The 13,652-nt window shown below is 41.7% G+C and overlaps 1 protein-coding gene across 1 annotated transcript in view; it reads right to left on the bottom strand.

Annotated features, from left to right (window-relative positions):
- Nucleotides 1-13,652, bottom strand: part of ALMS1 (ALMS1 centrosome and basal body associated protein) — a gene marked incomplete at its 5' end in the record, with an annotated part of 71,355 nt that overhangs the window by 41,437 nt on the left and 16,266 nt on the right. The gene's annotated exons all lie outside the window — the stretch shown is intronic.

Here is a 13,652-nt window from a genome sequence, read left to right as displayed (position 1 = left end):
TTAATTTTCTCTAACACTCAACAGCTATTAGAATAGTTAACATGACTGCCACAATCTGCCCTCCACTCTTACCAACCATCCTGAAACAGAGATGGGAGGAAAGGAATCTGCATTTGCCAAACAAGATATAGAGGAGTAAAGGTACACTGAGGCTCCCAACACCCTTTATGAGCAACATACAAGGAATCAAGAATTTGTGTCTTAGATACTGGAACGAAGTGAACAAGCAAAAAAGAGTATTTATAGGAAAAGAAAGCAATTTGATTTGCCAAGGAGTTCTGTGTTGATTTTGCTATTATTGCAGATCCGTGGGTGTGTGAAGTTCATCTCTCTTCTGCAGCCTAGCATTTCCTTAGTCAGCAGTTGAGCCTCAACCTCATGTTTGGATAATTATAACCTGATATTTTGAAAGAATCTGTAAGATCAGAAATGGCTCACCAATGCTCTGCTAAAATAGCTATATCCAATTTGTTTACAAGTCCTACCAAACACTTTTCATCACTAACACTATGACCTCTTCCTGTGTCCTTTATGTTCTACCACCATTAGCCAGTCTTTAAATTTCTTGTATATTGCTACCAGGATACTACTATCTATAGCTGATACAAACAAAAGCCTTTTCCATATCCAATCCTTCCTTTGCCCACATTAAATATTATTTAAAAGTTATTTCTGTCACTCTGAATTTAAGTAAGCTGAATTTCATCCACCAGTAGCACAGACCAGGATAAAACTATTTCCTTTAGTCCATAGTGTTGTAGACCCTACCAGAGTCTCCTAAAGAACAGCAAGGAAACAAAAAAGGGGGGATAACTCTGAAACTAGTTTAAAATTAGTATCAGTTAAGAAGGATCTTTTAAGATTATTTGCTTAGGCTTACATGAAACTAATATTTCTACAACATGAACTACTGCATGACTTGTTCCTAGTATGATTGGATATTGGAAACTAACTGTAAGCATGCTAGTGTTTCACTGCTTTGACACCTTCTGTACCCCATCCCACTCACTCTATGACAGCCAAGCGTACTCTGATCTCCTCATAACCCAAAGGTAAAGAAGAGTTAGAAATATTTGTTAGGAACTAACTTACTGGGATCCTTTCTTCAATATTAAGCTCTTCTTTCTCTGGAGTTCCCAAAGAAGTTGCTCCAACGGGGATGAAGTCACCATCTTTTCCAACAGTGAAGAAGTGCCTGGAAACCACTGAAGAGCACCCTGCCGAGCCCAAGCCCTCCTGACTACTTTCCCCAGAACTAACAGGAAGATTCAAACTATCTGGAGAAAAATCACCAAAATCATCCATGCTGACATGGCCAAGAGGAATATTTAAGTTGTGAGACTGTCGTTTATTTTCAAGAACATCACGATTCTTCTGGTCATCAGCTGGACAGTTTCTATCATCTCTAAGGAGCTGAGCAACTCCTTCACCAGAAACTAAAATATTTTGTTCTGAACTTTGACCTGCACTATTATTTTCTGGATCTTCCTCACTAGATCCAGAAACACTCTCAGCTGGAAACTTTTGTATCGTGGAGCATCCTGAACTATTTTCAGATATTCCTAAAACATTATTTTTTTCTTCTAGAGGCTGCAGTTCCTCTGTCAAGTTTGCTGGTGAAGTAGCTTCAACCAAGGATGTGTTCTGACTGGAAAGATTTACCGTGTTGTCAGACTGAGATCTAGTAAGAGGGTGCATAAGCAGGAAGTTTTTGTTATGAACAGGCAAATTTCCCAGGGAACCTGTCTCTCTAGAGGAAGCAGCAACACAGTCTTTGAGGTCTCCACTGCTTTTTTGTATTGACAAAACATTGTTTGTAGAACCAGCAGTCGCACTGTAGGCTTTCCTTCTAGGAGAAGCTCCACCTGGGTCACATGAAGTCAATGCATAATGTAGCCCCTCTGGCTGGCTCACGTTCCAGGCCCCTACCTTCTCCATGAAGCTCAGTGATGGGAGAGATTGAATTCTTCCAGTGTGGGGATATTTCAGTTTTAAGGACTCAAAATGTTCATTGTTTTCTTTCTGAGCACACCGGAGTGAACGTTGCTTCTCTACAGAGACCGGTGTAGTAGCAGATGAGTTCCCTGAAGTTTCCTCATTTAAGCATGAAGGAGAGGCTTGATTATCTGATTTGAACACAAGGACACCAAGTTCTTCTGCCTTAGCACTTTTTTTTAGAAAAATCCCTGGAGTAGACTGATACTTTGGATGAGCTAAGAGTCCAGAGAATGAGCCATCGCCCAAAAGAAGATTAAATGAAGGGGAAATGCCTGTCACTTTATGTCCCCTTTCTATGGAAAAATCTGAAATAGTGAATTCATTCCTGCTTCCTCCAGGTTCTGCCCCCACTGGGGTATTCTCACCACACAAAGGATTTTCTATGTCAGTCACAACTAGTTGTTCAGGTGCACAATCACTGGTGCTTGTCACAGCGGGGATAAACACCTCTTTCTCAGATCCCACTGCAGGAGACAGTTGTTTCTGCTGATGATCTAGGGAAGCTCCCTGGAATTCCTCAGTAACACCCACAAACTTCAAGCTTTCAGAGCCATTCAAATCCTCCCTGTGCTCCTTCAACAGTTTGGCTATTTCAGAAATCTTTGCAGAAACACCACCTCGTTCATCTGAGTTTTTACAACTGTCTGTCCTCAAATCATCAGGTAAATTATTAGACAAACTAAACTTGGGAACCTTCTTTTCTTTTTCCAGCTCTTCCAGCTGCCTCACGCATCCTTCTGACTCACTCTCAGCCATTTTTACCTTTTCCTTTTGCACCCCTCTCTCACTTTTGTCCAAATTATCTGTCAGTGCTGTTTTACAAGAGGAATTTTCTGCAGATGAGAACTCATCATGCCTCAGTAACCCTTCTTCTTTCTCCGAAAGCTCAAAACCAGTAGGTGGTACATTGCTGTCAGGGGAGAAATGTTCCTCTTTCACAGACGTCCTGCAGGTCTGCTTTGCAAGAGAAGCTTCAATTTGCTTCAGACTATTTCCCTTGGTTAGCTTTTCCTCTGACGTGGAGCTTGCTAAATTGCCACTCATTTGAGGAGTCGACACCTTCTCATTAGTATCATTTTCAGTGTCTTCGTTTGCCTCCTTGTTCACACGTAGTTTTCCAGAGAAAGAGGTTTGCTGAGACAAACCAGTACTACAAGTGGCATCACAGAGTTCCACGTGTCCGAACGAAAGGGGATGCTGTGACAAAGCAAAGCAGTCACTGGGTGCATTAAAAGGAAATTCTGAGTCTGGCGCTGACACAGCTTCACAGACGGGCAATGAATGTTCTTCTGACACACCAGAAACATCAGGGACTCCTCTGTAAGAGGCAAGGAAAGCAAGTGAATTTCTCATTATACTTTTGACTTCAGCATCCACATTCGCTGCTTCAATAGAAGCAGCAAAGGTAGAACTGCACTCAACCAATTAACTGCAGTTCAGCAACACACACATAAAAACACCCCTAAACAGGCCAGAAGGTAAAGAAATGTAAAGCAAGTCCAAGCAACATCAAAAAGCCCTACTGCCTGAATATCAGTTTCTAGTCACTATGTCAGTATTTTTCCATCAATGTAGGGTTTCATTATTTTTTACTAAAAGGGTGTTTATTAGTTAAGCTTTATTTTACATTTAAGTAAAACATAAGAGTTGCTTACACACATATACAAATTTGCATCTGGTTTAGGGTTGGGTGTTTTTTTTGAGGGTGGGGGGTGCTTGTTTTGTTTTTTTAATATAAATCACCCACTTTGGTTTCACTCTATCAATTATTTCTTTAAAGGAAATCAGAATCATAGAATGGGTTGGGAGTGACCTCAAAAATCATCTAGTTCCAAACCCCTGCCATGGGCAGGGACACTTTATAAAATAAGGCAGCACTAATTTCCTATGGAATTCAAATATTTTTATTGTAGAGTTTGAGTTAATAGTGAAATCACAGGATCACATTAAGAAACAAATCTGTCTTGTCACACACACAAAAAAAAAAATACAAGGAAGCCCAAACATCGAGAACACTGTGAACAGGTTCTTACTTTTTTCTTTTTCCCCTTTTTTACAGATTCATAGAATAGTTTGGGTGGGAAGGGACCTCAGAGCTCCTCCCAGTACCTCCACCCTGCCATGGGAAGAGACACGCTCCACTAGGCCGAGGGTGCCCAAAGCCCCATCCAGCCTGGTCTTGAACCCTGCCAGGGATCCAGGGGCAGCCATAGCTTCTCTGTACAGCCTGTGCCAGGGCCTCTCCGCCCTCTCCAGGAACGAATTCTGCCCCACATCTCCTCTCCATCTGCCCTCCTGCAGCTGAAGGCCATTCCCCTTGTCCTGTCCCTCCCTGCCCTTGTCACCAGCCCCTCTCCAGCTTTCCTGGAGCCCCTCAAGGGACTGGAAGGGGCTCTGCGGTCTCCCTGGAGCTTTCTCTTCTCCAGGCTGAACCACCCCAACTCTCTCAGTCTGTCTCCAGAGCAGAAGTGCTCCAGCCCTAAGATCATCTCCATGGCCTTCTCTGGACTTGCTCCAACACCTCTGCGTCCTTCTCGTCCTAGGTACCCCAGAGCTGGACACAGCACTGCAAAGGTGCTTTCACCAGAGCAGAGGGGCAGAATCCCCTCTCTTGACCTGGTGATCACACTGGTTTTGATACAGCCCCAGGACACAGCCAGCTTTCTGGGCTGCCAGCGTACATTGCTGGGTCATATTGAGCTTTTCACCAATCAACACCCCCAGGTCCTTCTCCTCAGGGCTGTTCTCCACCCATTCCTCACCCAACCCCATTGTGCTTGTGATTACCCCATCCCAGGTACAGGACCTTGCACTTGGCCTTGCTGAACTTCATGCAGTTCTCATGGGCCCACCTAGCTCACCACTCATCACTTGTCTCAGTAAAAGGCAGAGGATTTTTTGCCTTCTTTGCATAAAAGGAATCATTTGTCAGGCCTTGAAATGAAGGCTCAGAGAAAGACTTTTACCAAATTAATTTATGTATTCATGCTTTATATTAAAATACTACAGATAACATAGATGACTCCAGTATATACAGCCCACAGTATTATATTCAAGTATTCCTATATTTACCACTGCAAATACAAGTTGTATCTGATTTTTATCCCCCAAAGTTGACATTTATTTCAGTCTAAGAAAATAAAAAGCTGTCTCAAAGGGCAGAGCTGCTCATTTTCCCATTTTCTTCAGGGACATCAGGATGACAACTTCAGAAGAGGTTTGTTTTGGTTTTTTTCTGGTTCAAACTCTTTTGAAGGCACAATAAAAACATGAATAGAACTCTGGCAATGCTTTGTCTGTAAGTAAAGCAAAGAGTAACCCACACCTTTGTCTTTTTTCTGTGGCTACTGATCTGTAATTATCTATGAAATGTAGGACAATTGATGGCCAGTAAGGAAAAAAGGTTTGTATTCTGATATCAGGTAATTTTATCCTACCTTAAGGGAATGAAACCCATTTCTAATTGCTGAAGAACCAACCCATCTGGAAATCTCTGGCCTTGCGTTGGATACATCAGCAGCGGAAGACAGGAAGAGGACTGACTGTCCTGAGTATCTGTTAAAAATAACAATAACACAGTAACAAAAGCTTGCCAGGCAATCTCTCTTCAAACTGCCCTGCCAACAAATACAGCCTTCAAAATCCAAAACCATGCCAACCGCAGTGACAATGATGTAATCCCATCGTTTCAAGCCTCTGCTGAAACATGTTCCCTCATGTATTAAACTCTTCTTGCTTATCACATATCAAATGCAGGTTTCTTTCAATGCCATGTGACAGGGACATCTCTAACCTACCCTCTTATCCTTAATCTTCTTGCGCACGTCGCTGTCATTTTCCGCTTATTAGTCAGCGCCCCCCTCATCATTTCCATGCAGCCTGTACCCACCAGAGAAGGTCCACAAGGCTTTTACCCAGCTCACCATTTACTTCTTTAGAAAACAAGCCTTTTCTCCTTTTTTCTATAAATTTTGGTTATGCTGCATAGGGGTTTTTCTTTCAGGTTTCAAGATGTGAGCAGTAATAACACTTAAGACACTACAATTATACTAGAACCACTGCCTGCTACTGTAGTAACAAGTTGTAGTTTCCATCATGCATTTCCCTGTTCTTTGAGGTAGTTGGCACTGCTTTTTTCAGTTCAGCGCTTCCAAAAATGAAGAGGAATGTTTTACTACAAGAGTAAGGACAACTAGAAGCCAGTATCCAAGAAGTATAAATGACTACATACATGTTTAATGGATGCAAAAAACATTACTTCCAATACTTTGATGCTTTTCATCAAGAGCATGATTTCAGAACCAAAATTTCCATTCATTTAATTTAGGTTCATTAGTTTTCAACCCTCTCAGACAAGCTATACTCTGTATCACTTAGAAGCTTAATCATATCAGATAAGATGACTATTACATACAAAGAATCAAGTTTACATTGCATCAGCTTTATCTTGAGGCTTTCCACAGCCTGCATTACATCACCTGATGAGTGGTATCCGACCACAACATGACCTTTCTGATTCACTTTTAATTCAATACTTCCAATTAACATTTTACAATTACTTAGAATTCTATGTAGTGAGAGGATAATTATATGGATAGAAATAATTCTGTATCTCACAGCAAAGCTGGCTCAAGATTTGGATGCCCCCTAGTCCCACCCCATCAGCAGCTAGAAAAATAGTAATGATTGCTATATGGTTTCAAAGATTCCCTCCTATCTCAACAGCTGTCTCCACCACATGGCCAGCCTAATGTCTCCTTAGAGGAAGCCAAATTTATACTTTAGCATCTGTAGTACAGATGGCACAAACATGCTAGAGAAATTTAAGTGGGGAGTCTTTGTTTTTCTAGCACCCAGTACCTCTTCAAAGCTAAACTCTCCCCATTACTTTACTAGATAAATGCATGGCACTAGTCGCCACTCCATTTCATTTTCATCTTAACTATTTGCAATACCAAGAGTGAATGAAGAGTAAAAAAGCCACCTGCTTTTTCTGGAAATGAATAGGAAAGGAAGTTATACACTTCTTCAAAAATAAGTATGAATAGCTACTCCTGAGAAACAAGACAAGAGGCCCCAATGCAGACTGTTAAGCACCTGTGCAAAGCTGGATGAAAAAGCATCACTACTACATGTGGAAGTGTTAAAAACAAAAGCAGAGGAGAAAATGGCAGCATCAGCACAGAGGGAGAAGGAGCCAAGAAAATAAGGAACAAGGTCAGAGATGTCTCATAATATAACAGCACCTCAGGGCTCTGCTGTACTGTAGGGCACAACCAAGACTGTGGTCTAATGTACCAGACTGATTGGTACTTATGTGATTTTAAACACAATTTGAATCACAATTTAAAGTCGTGGGACAGGAAACTAATCTAATTCATTGTAATCTCCTCAGCATTTTTTAAAATGTACTTTACAGAAAACAGAGGCTTGCTTTCAGTGGCTGATACTGACAGAGCCAAACACAGCTTGTGCATTAGATTTCTTATTCCCAGCCACTAACTGGGAATAGACAGCATTTACAATGTGTTTACTCAAACACTGATTCTGTTTTAGTGTACATTCACACTCAAGCAATTTTTTTGTTGTTCTACTTGAAAATATTGAGTACACTAATCATAGTTAGCTTAGATACAGATTTGCACTGAAGATCCAAACCCACATATTTTGGCTTGTATCAAAAACAGCGTGGCCAGTGGGTCTACAGAAGTGATTGTGCCCCTGTACTCAGCGTTGGTGAAGCTGCACCTCGAGTGCTGGGTCCAGTTCTGGGCTCCTCACCATAAGAAGGACATTGAGGTCCTTGAAGGAGTCCAGAGAAGGGCAACCAGGCTGGGGAAGAAGCTGGAGGGCAAATCCTATGAGGAGCGGCTGAGGGAGCTGGGGATGTTCAGCCTGGAGAAGAGGAGGCTGAGGGGAGACCTTATCACCACCTACAGCTACCTGAAGGGAGGTTGTAGAGAGGTGGGCGATGGTCTCTTCAGCCAGGGGACAGGAGATGGGACAAGGGGAAATGGCAAGAAGCTGGGCCAGGGCAGGGGCAGATTAGGTATTAGAGACAAATCTTTTACTGAAAGAGTTGTTGGGGCCTGGAACAGGCTGCCCAGGGAGGTGGCAGATACACCTTCCCTGGATGTGTTTAAAAAAAGGGTAGATGAGGTGCTTAGGGATCTGGTTTAGCTTAGGAGGGGAATGGTTGGACTTGATGATCTTCAAAGGTTTTTTCCAACCTTGTGATTCTGTGATATTTTAATAAATATTAACCCAGCTGTAGCCTAAATTATCTTACTTGTGTTACATGTACTTTCCCCCCCAAAAAAAATCTTGTTTTACACGCAAAGTTGTATTAGTGAACAAAGACAATAGTAATTGCAGTTATTGAATTAGACTTGTCATTTCACATCATGTTATACTTCATGTTTTCAGAACTGGCATCTCATTTTTATTCATACAATAGAAGACAAAAATAAGCTTTCCTGATTTTCAGCTTAACTTCTTCACTTAGAATGAAAATGTGTTTTCATGCTAAACCAAAAGTCAGGAGTGATTAAAGAAAAAGCTTCTCCACACAATAAAGACTGAGTGTACCGTCTTTGTAAATGAAAAAAACAAAAAAAGACTGAGGGAGGGAACCAAAAAGCAATTGAGGAATAAAAAGCTGTCACGTGCTGTCAAAAATAGATCTTGCCAAACAGTTTTAATGTATCTACACAGGTATTGATGAAAATAAATAGGCACATACACACACACAAGTCACAACATTTGGCTGGTATGTCAATGCTTTAAAGATAAGACTATTATCAACATAAATTGAGGTACCACTCAGCATTTGTATCAAGAAAGTCGATGCAGCACTCAAACAGATGAACAATAATGTAGCATTGTCCAAGCAGAATTATAAACAGGAAATCCTCACTGTGTGGGTACGTATCTAGCCAGTCCCTTCAAGAGCCATTCTTGCCCTATTTGAGCCTTCAGAAATCCTTATTTTCTTACAGAGAGGGCACAGAGATGAGGCAGGTATTTGCCAAGCAATAAAAACCCACTGCACTGACAAAGGGCAGTCTGGGCCACCCAGTATCACAGCATAGCAAAGGATACAAGTTTTAGTACAAGAGGAGTCCAGCCACATGCTGCTAGCGGGAACAAAGCACCCCACCAACAAATCCAAGAGAGTCAAAGACTGAAAGCAACAACTCTGATGAGGACTCCCTGCCCAGGGGAGTTGTGGAGTCTCCTTCTCTGGAGATATTCAAGATCCATCTGGACACCGACCTGTGCGACCTGTCCTAGGGAGCTGCTTTGGCAGGGGGGTTGGACCCCATGATCTCTTGAGGTCCCTTCCAACCCCTGTGATTCTGTGACTTCGGGTTGTGACTAAGCAAGCACTGACAGGAGACCAGTGCAATACTGTAACCAAAATGACACATATATCTAGAAAGAACAGCAAATAAGTAGTAACAAGGACTATTCTTTCCAATCTTTTACTGAAACTACTATTGAAACTTGCAGTTCTGATGAATGTAACTCCACCTTCATTAGCATCACAGGAGGATCAGAGAACAGCTAAAAAAGTTTGGAGAAACACAAGAGCCTCCTGGGATTGGATCTGTTTAGCATAATCAAAGATAAGATTGAGGGAAACTCAAGTACATTTGTATACATGTATGTGAAACCAGAAATTCGGTCACTAATAGCATTTCAGTTCAAATAAAATACAACACAAATACAATGCAAAACACTGAAGCTATGCAAACCCAGGTGACAAAGAAGAGACTTCCAATTGCATCACTACGACACAACATAGATGCTCTCCACAAAACCTGCAAGTGAGTTTAAATAGATCATTAATAGCTTCAACAGTTATTTGAGCAGCACAAGTAAGTCCTGCTTCAATTCTATCTTCCCTTCCTCCTCAGCCTCCTAGATGCAGTCATGAAGAACCCATCTCCACTTGAAATAGAAAGACTATACCTCAACAAGAGGGGACAGACCCAGCGGCTCCCTCTCAGCCTAGAGATGTGTTTCCCCCTCTTCCTTTTGCACAGGTAAGAGAACTCTGACCCCAGTGAAGTGTAACGATCTCTATTTCCAACCCTACTGCTCTATTTCAGTCTCAACAGCAAGCTGATCTGATGCACCAATTCACAAAGTGGGTTTAGCAGAGGGAATGCAGCTGGAATAGTTCTGCAGAACAAGGAAAAGGCAGATTCCTCCTTTTCTGTAGCAATCTTTAGCTGAGTAAATACACTGCAAAACTGTACCCTCAGACTAGACTGCATTTTGGACAGTCTTGCTCCCTCAGCTGCTTTGAGGAACATTCTGTTTTTGCCGTGTATCAGAGATCTGCCTTAGGCTGACAGTACCCTACCTTCCCCAGAGCTTTCCAGTTGGAGGAACTGTGGTGGTGAGCACTGACTTGAAGCAGCACATGACTGACAAGGCCAGGAAAGAAGTACAAACCCTCTCTTCCCGCTTGCCCCCTGCAGCAACCTGCTGAGATGATCTATAAAAGCACCTTTATGGAGCTCAACTGACAACATTTAACTGAGGCTACAAAATCAGTTTTTACCTACATATAATATAAAACTCAAACCATGTCACATGTTCGACCTCCTCTGGCTTTTTTGAATGTTTTCTAGTCTTACAGCACATGAACTCCAATGCTTTCTGTAACTGATTTTCTTCAGGAGGCAGAAAGATCACCGCTATCATATCTTGGATGCTTAGGATGATTTAGGGGCCCGTTACACTCAGACATAACCTGGGTTTTACAGGCAGAGAAGCAGGTGCTCGATGCTTAAAGCAGCAAGTGACGTCAGTACAACACACTTCCAGCATCTTGTGTCAAAACAGTAATTCTTCCCGCTGTCGCTCTGAAGGTCAAAAGCTTCCTCACAGTTGAATTCACCGAGCAAGCAAAGCTGGGCATGCTACTTTGTCTTACAGCCTGCTGACAATTCTGAATGCCAGAGTCAAATTGCCATTTGTGGGAGATAAAAAAAGGCAAAACAAAAACAAAACCTTCTTGGCTTTGTCAATCTGTTCCACAATGTAACAGGAGCGATTTCAATACAACTGTCATTGTGATTCCCTGCACCCCGAAAATTAAATTCAAAACACTTTTTGGAGAGAAGGAGGAATAAATTAGTTTTATAGCTTATGTTTCTTCCTTCTCTCTCACCTTTCCTCCCATATCTGGAGATTTAAGTACATATACAAAAAGGCTATAGCTGCTCTCAGTCACTAGAGAGCAACAAGTAAAACACCATCAAGAAACAGAATTCTTACAGCCTTGTATCGTATTAAAAATCCTTATGCTTTCTCAGTTCTCAACTCTAAGTCTAGTTGCACTTAAAAACTAAACTTTGACAAATACCAGGAATATTTTCATGATGAAATGCCTTCTAGTTTTGCAAACCACAACAATGGGGACAAAATGCTGTAAAATACACTAAATACAACGATCCTGTACAGAGGATGCAGGCAAAAACAAAGCATGCCTAATCTACCATGTCCTCCTCCTTTTTGTCTTAAACCTGAATTTCCTAGGTGGCAAAACAAAAAGGGGGTGGGGGGATTATTCAATATTAACCAATTCCAGCTAGACAGCAACTCACTGTGATGCACACATGGCTTTTAATTACAAAGCTGTCTGTGGCCCCAAACACAAGATAGCCAAGAGTGCTTTTTGTTTCAAAAAGAAGAAAATCTCAGAAGTAGCTCCAAATCCACAGCAGCCAGCAATTAATTCAGCCATACCAAGCTCCTCTGCCTGTGGTGTTGTGCTAGAATAAAACCTCACTTCATCTTCCTAATGTGCTGTCAAAATCAAAAAAGGCTTTAGGCAGCAAGGGACAGAGCTTAGTGTTCAGCATAGACTAAAAGCAACATATTAATACAGGCAAATGTTTGAGATTCCCAGTAGATTCTCTCAAGTTTCTAGGAAATAAACACACACAAAAAAGTGGTGGTCCATCCTTTAATGCTTTTGTATCACACACAGGATGTCAGAAGTTTCCTTCAGCAGATGTATTACCTCTGCCAAAGCTAACCTCATTGCAGATTCTCCCTTTACAGATAGAAGTCATCTTCTGTCTCATTTTCCTTCACAGAAATCCATGTATATTCACCACCATAAAGTTAAGAGAGTACTATACACAAGAGAATCACTGAACAAGTAAAACAAGAGGTTCAGGCAGAGAAACAGATTTTTTTCTGAACCAGATAATCCAAGTTACCAAAATTAAATTCAGTCTTTGAAGAAAGTATAAGAGCTGACAGAAGACACAGCTCCAGCCACGCACTGAGACCTGGAGTGGAAGGCACGGAGGGACTCAGTATGAACCAGAACCTCTGGATCCAGATCCACCAGACACCGACGTTCTCTCTCCTCCCCTCACAGGCTCCTTCATAAAGGATGGTTCAAAGCATTATCAAAACAATCACCAAAACTGATGAAAATGAGCAAGAGCTGTATATTGCAATAACAACTGAATTCACAAACCCTGTGGGAGTTGCCATGAATGTTTACCAGGCTCTTCCCCAATGAAGTTTCAACTCCATCTCCTTAAGCTGTTGTTTAACTTCAGAACAATAAATACACCACACAAAAAAAAAAACCTAACCCAAAAAGCAACCTACATACAAGTGATTATGCAAGCAGGTATAAGAACAGCAAATTGCAAGTGGAACTTGCAGTAGCTGGAAGTAAAACAGGTTTACTTAAAAATATCAAAAGTAATCATGTTATTTGCCTATAATAATTTTGTTTGTGCAAAAACCCAGCCCCATGGTGTACTGAAACCAGCATTAGCAGCAGCTTTATTCAGCAATTTCAGTTCCATCCTGGAAAAGTGAGTCACAAACCTAACAACCCAAAAGGCAGGGTAACACTTGATTCTGCAGAGTGATCCTCTAAGGGATATCAATACAAAAAGACACACTCTGGGCTTGGTAACAGCACTGTTAATTTATGCGTTTCCAAGGAAATGTGTGCAAGCACATACATATAAGGAGTCTAGGGGGGGTGTCATGAAAGTAAAAAAGAAAGGAAAGCAAGTGTTATCAGCTGTTAACAATGACATAACAGTAAGCTACAGAATAAATATACTGAGGCTTGCACAGGAAAAATTAACCATTCGATTGGAACTGAGCCAGAACTAACTCTGAAAGTCAGAAGTCAGCATACTGACCCTGATGTTAGAACTAGCATTTGTTTCCAGTACATAGCCCACTAGACTGTGTGGTTGTAATTGTACCTGTGATCCTCTTGAAGGGACCTCTAAGTATTTTTTGCCAGTAGTAAACAGCAAATACGATAAGCAAGATTAGAGGGGCCCTGCCTCCAGCCAGGTGGAGGAAAGGGACAATTGGATCTATTGGACTGTGTGGATGCAATTGCCTGGCACTTCAGATCCACACATCTACCAAGGGTTGGTAGACACCAGTGCCCAGTGTACCTTAACGTCACCCAACTATGAATGGTCAGAGCCCATCTACATTTCTGGAATGACAGGGTGATCCCATGCAGTTGGCTCTACTAGAAGCTGAAGTGAGTCTAACTGGGAATGACTGGGAAAAACACCCCATTGTGACTGGCCCAGAGGCTCCATGCATCCTGGACATAGACTTCCTCCAGAGAGGATACTTCA

The sequence above is a fragment of the Gallinula chloropus genome, assembly GCF_964237585.1.
Source record: "Gallinula chloropus genome assembly, chromosome: 4".
NCBI lineage: Eukaryota > Metazoa > Chordata > Aves > Gruiformes > Rallidae > Gallinula > Gallinula chloropus.
This window is presented reverse-complemented; position numbering and strand designations above follow the sequence as displayed.